At 37.3% G+C, this 6,000-nt stretch overlaps 1 protein-coding gene and 1 long non-coding RNA gene across 2 annotated transcripts in view; both read right to left on the minus strand.

Annotated features, from left to right (window-relative positions):
• Nucleotides 1-910, minus strand: part of acsl1b (acyl-CoA synthetase long chain family member 1b) — a 28,521-nt gene extending 27,611 nt beyond the window's left edge. The window contains exon 1 of the mRNA XM_084133497.1: nt 810-910. The gene's annotated coding sequence lies outside the window, so the exon portion shown is untranslated. The remainder of the gene's footprint in view (nt 1-809) is intronic.
• A 1,997-nt stretch (nt 911-2,907) lies between these two features.
• Nucleotides 2,908-5,249, minus strand: LOC311094689. The gene is made up of 3 exons (XR_014608704.1): nt 4,852-5,249; nt 3,526-3,639; nt 2,908-3,452 (listed from the first exon to the last, which is right to left on the minus strand). It is a non-coding gene; the product is annotated as an uncharacterized lncRNA (long non-coding RNA).
• Between the last annotated feature and the right edge of the window lie 751 nt (nt 5,250-6,000).

The following is a 6,000-nucleotide window of genomic DNA, read 5'->3' on the forward strand; positions in this document are numbered from 1 at the left end:
AAGCACCCATGAATCGCATTATCTTAAATAGAAATAAGACTTTGCATAAACATGATGAAACCAACCATTTTTTACACAACCACAATGAGGGCAAGAGACAACCTATGATTACAATGAACACTACGGCTTCACAATGTTGGCAAATCTTAACAACCGCAATGGAAAGTGAGATTCTTTAATGAAAGCCTGTTGTTTAACACTAAACTTTAATGTCTGCACACAGGTGCTGCTTTCTGCAGGTTGGAGGGATGCTGGGAATGCAAACAATCAACAGAAACATGGCTGTTGCCATAGAACAAGGTCAAAAGGGTCATGATAAGTCATGCAAGACGACATTCAATAACAGAGTAATGATGAATGTCTATGAGGAAAATTAACATCTATAATTCCAGCTGTGCTGAACCACAAGATTAACGCATTTAGAGGTCAGCAAGTTAAATTAAGAACTTGAGTCATAGTTTATAGTCAGACACACATGACAGATGACTTATTAAAATTAGAAATATTAAACGTCAGTCATCATACAGGACATATGCTACATAAAAAGAACTGCACTCCACACAATGTGCATTCGTTAAATTATAAAATGATCTTTCCTAAAAGCAACAACAACTAAACACTAAACTGCATTGTTCATTGTGTTCGCAGTGTCACACACACACACACACACACGTACTTCTGCAGTTGTCCATACGCATCATGGACACGTCGACATGAAAACAAAGTAGCTATGGTGCGATGCATTTCATTATTTACAAGGAATAACATGTTACAAGTAATGCAAATGAGCTTTAGTCTGCTCTACTGACCTGTAAGAGACCGGACTCTTCTGATAATCGCACATGCGTTTGTCTGTCCGCGAGCGTTTACTACTTTTCCTGTGTTGTTTGGTGGTTCCCAATCTCTCGACCAATCAGAGGCGCCGTATGAATAGAAAGACTGTTAGGAGGCCTCTGATTGGCCGCTAGTTTGACTCGCAGTAACCCGCGTTTACAGACTCGTTTACCTTTGTACAGACTTTCACAAGCGGGCCAATATCATATCTATACTCAATAAATGCAACTAAGATATAGATGACATTCTACCAGAAACGTACATTTCCACTTATAAAAAATCTTGGGGGAAAAATATCTTATTCTTAAATCTGAACGTTAAGTCATATAGAGGACATGTTAAACTATAAGAAACACATATCATGCAATCTCAGCATGTTTTTATGATTGAATAAAATACATATTTATACGCATTTCACCCCTAATATGTCAGGCCCTGTCACAGACAAATCTGTATATGTTAGAATGATTTCCTAATGAATTTCTTTGATACAAATAGCATTTTCTTATTGGTCACGTGTCCCTGATTGTGTCTAACATGGTTTTGTAATTCCTCTAAGAAATATAAGCAACTTTTCGGTCAACTGTAGTACACAAAATCACAGAATACCCGCCAGGCACTCATATAGTTGTAAAAAAACTAGCTTTACATAGGAGATTTTTACAAAAACATAGCGGTGATACCCCCACCTTCATCTACACAATTAAAGCGATTAATTCATCAAAATTTCCTCAAATAGTACATTTTTATATCATAATTTCCTGTGACACAGGACTGACTTTATGGATTTCGTTGATGCAGAAAAAGTTATGTTTTGTGTTCTTAATTTAAGTTTTGATAAGCATTCATATTTTAAATTATTATTATAATTTTAAAAAGTGAATGTAATATTAGACATATATTGTAAAGCTCAGCCAAGGACATATAATAATGACCTAATTCATTAGAATAAGATATGATTGAGCTTATGTTGATAAGTTAATAAGTAAAATATTTCATATTTATGATAAATACAGTCAGTTAAATGGATAGCATATTTGTACATGCGTATATTTTAATATCATGTGTATGTGCTGAGTTTTATACTGTAGATGATATGGATTTATCGATTATTATAGCAACTAAACCGAGCTTTTTTTTAGAAAGACTGATCAAAAACGGCGAAATTGCGACACTTAGTGTTAAAATATGGTACGACAGGCTGTAGCCTATACATTAAGAGGCCTATAAAGCAGAAGTGTTGATGTGTTTGAGGTGTTCTTGTCTGATCTTGTCCAAGAATTTTTCAACATTTTCTTCTAGGCCAAATAATCACGTTCTGTGTCTTAAACCAGGGGTCTGCAGGGACTCTGGGTCTGTAAGAAAGGGCTAGTAGGTGTTGGACATTTTATATTTCAGAGAGAAATAATGTTAAAAATGTTAATAAAAATAAATATGTAGATAAAATTTTCAAAAGTATAAATAAATAAAAAACATTGCTGGGATTTGATGCCTTTTGTGTCCCCAGTAAAGATCATGATCTTACTGCCTTAAAGTGTTGAACAATATCACCATTATATTCTAAGCATATTGAACGGCATGCAGAAATAAATATGCAGTGAGTTTTGCTGGATGGTCAAGGGAAAAAGACTTAAAAATACTTTTTTTTTGTCTCTGAAAAATCCTATTGGATAAACAGTTTTTTTCAAACATGCTTCAGAGACTTTGTTTTCTAACCCATAAATGTCTTAGAAATCTTTCCAGCCCTGAATGCATTATTACACGTTTATTATTATTTTAATTCTTTGCCTCTGATTATTCTCTTTATGTCTTTACTGTAGTGCTTGAACAATAGTCTGATCAGAAACCTCTCGGATTTCATCAGAAATATCTTAATTTGTGTTTCTGAAGATCAGCGGGTATCTTACGGGTTTGGGACGACATGATGGAGAGTAATTACTGACAGAAACTGTAAGTTATACTCAGAGCTCTTATTTTACTGTAAAAGATGATCTTGTGTCTGTCAGGAGAATAAAGGTCATGAGTGTAACGGCACTGAATGAGCCGTGGAGAAAATGAGTTCAGAAAGTGTTTACAAAGATGCATTTTATTAATACAGTGTGTTTGTATCTGGACTTTTCTTGGCAGAATTAATTCAGTTTTACAGTAAATGTTTCAAAGAAATGAAAAACTTGATGTAGACAAAGAATCTGAAACAGGCAAAAGAAAATTACAAATAATGCACATAATTACAGAAAACAGCAGGTGTAAATGATACAAACATGTGCTTGTGCATCAAGATAAAGAACATTACATGAGGAGGATCATATTTAACATGGAGAAAACACACAATACTGTAACAACCAGATTCAATATTGCACTGATAACTGACATAAATATAATTTTATATTCAGAACAAAAAACTATACAACTATATGAAAATATAATAGCATTTACAAACTTACACTTATTCCTGTTCTATTTACAAAGCCTAATAAACGGACACAGTTTATCCGAGGAAGATTTAAGGTCTGGAAACATTAGTTCATCATGTTCCGTCATGAATAAAGTTGCTGTCAGGATCTTGAGAGTCCAGAAGACACATGCAGTTTCATCATCATCATCATCATCAATATTCACTGAAATATAAATAAAATATTGATCAGCTGATCATCAGCGTATCTCAGAGATGATGCCCAAACATGATCTTACATTAGTTTCAGGCGTCCTCTCATCATTTACTCAGATATCATGATCTCAGCTCATGCTTGATCTTCTCTGATGATTCAGATCGACTCTTTACAGGAGTGTGTGGATCCACAGAAACTGAGAATGAAGAAACATAATATTATCTTCAGTTTAAAGAGAGACAGAACAACATCATACAACACTAAAACTGCACAAGATAATAATGATGATAAAGCTGATAATCTGTTGCTAGATAACAGGCAAATGAAGTTGTACTGATGAAACGAGACACTGTTTTCATCTTTAATACTGTAAAGCTGCTAAAAACATGACATGTTCACATGCTTTTCTTGTTTGTTTTTATGTGTTTTTTTTTAAAGCTTGTTCTCTCAACTTTGTTGCGTGTTTATTTAGTTATTGAGAGGAAAGAGCAGCACATATTCACATATTCATCACTCTCAGCAGTCTGGAGGTTTGTTTACTGTACTGTATGTCCACTAGGTGGCAGATGAAAACTGATCGAAAACTCACTCGCCGTCGCCGTATCTGTTTCGCGCATGCGCAGTTCCACCAGAGGCTAGTTTCCCTTTGCTGTTCATCGAAGTAACAGCACAACACATGACAACACCAGCACAGTATTATCAGCGCGAAACATTATGTTATAGGCACTATGCATTTTTAATAATAGCCTACACTTTACAAATTATATATAACAGATGATCATTTAGCAGTTTCGTTTTATTTTTAAACCATTAGTATTATATTCTGGCAGTTTCTCTGACCCTAATGTGTCTTCGCCACTGGTTTGTACGGTGGCCGAGAGAGCTCAACGCGCTGCAAATGAAGAAAACACATGCAAACAGAAAAAAACGCATGCAAACAGAAAAAAACACATGCAAATAGAAAAAAACCCACCAGCGAATAAGAAAACATCTTCATCAGTTTTACAACTCACGTGCGTCCCAATACTCACAACACAACCAAATACGGAAACGCGCTGCAATTACAGAAACGCGCTGCAAAAGTTCACAACACAACCAAATACAGAAACGCGCTGCAAATAGAACAGAACACAACGGAAATGTTTCCGGGGAACCCAATAAGTGACGGACGGACGGCTCGCGAGCTTTACCAGAGAGACGCGGGCTCTGGCTTTACCTATGCCCTACTCTCTTAAAAGGGCAGACGGCAGAGCCCTTGAATTGGGCACTTTGGAGGGAGCGGGGCATTTGTGTGCCATTATGTTGATGAAGGGAGCAACGAAAGACAACGTAATTTCCTCATTATTTTCACCTGGGATGTTCCCATGACAACGCAGCGCGTGTCCATCAGCTGAATAGCTGTTCTTACCAGAAATATAGGGTGTTTCTCAATATGCGTTCTTCAGCGATCTTGCGTCCTTGTGTTCTCGTTTTACGTCATCATTAACCGTCGAAGTTCAGACCCAATTCTCAAGAACGTAAGTACAGAGGACGCATGAAAGAACCCGGATGTGTTCTTGATACCGAGGATGCATCGAATGCAGACTTGAGCTAGGCCCTGTCCCAAATGGCGCACTTCATGCGGACTTTCGGTCTCGTGGACTTGAATTGCGCGTGCTCGCTGAGTCTACGAGTCCGTAGGCCGTCCCATTCAGCATTTTACCGCTCTGAAGTGTGCTCAGCAGCGCCCCCTTTGTACCCTTGAAGCGGTCTTCCGCGAAGCCCGCATAGAAGCAGGCTCCACGCACTTTAACTACCCAGGAATCCTTGCGAAAGGCCAATCAGACAACAGATGGGAGGAGATTTCACTCACGGATAATTGTTGACATGGCTGAGAAGAAAATATTACGGGTTTTATGACCTAAATGTACATTTTACCAGTTGTTACCTACAGTTTATACAAACATTATGGTCATCGACCAGTGGTTGATGTCTCAAACATAATAATAGCGTGTTTAATAATACGATCGTGTTATGATTCATTAAATAAATAGTACCGAATGTCAGGGCTTTACTGAGTCATATGTAAACATAGTATGAATATTGAAACCTGTAAATTGAAAAAATTATGTTTAAATTATGTTTTAAAATTGTAATCTTAGTTCAAATGGAACATTATGTAGCCTATTATTATGTACAACTGTAAATATCATTTAAATAAGCATGATATATCTATTGTTTAATGCCCAGGTGATATGCACAATATCAAAATATAGAACTGTAAAATTAGGATGTGTAGTTGACATGCAAATAAGACATCGGAGCGCAAAAATGTGATTTCTCCTGTCCAACAACAACCAGGCAGTTATTTCTGGAGTGCCGATCGAGTCTGTCCCAAAAATACCTCTCAATGCGCCCTCGTGGACTCGCGCCAAGGGCCCTATAGGTCTGCACTACATGACGTCACCAAAGTGTGGACTCTGAGGAAGTCCACAAGTCCGGAGTGTGCCATTTGGGACAAGGCCATAGTACTCGCCTGGTGTCCCAGAAGTCATTGCGGCCGGTTCCGAGTTCGTTC

Source organism: Abramis brama, assembly GCF_963993115.1.
Source record: "Abramis brama genome assembly, chromosome: 13".
NCBI lineage: Eukaryota > Metazoa > Chordata > Actinopteri > Cypriniformes > Leuciscidae > Abramis > Abramis brama.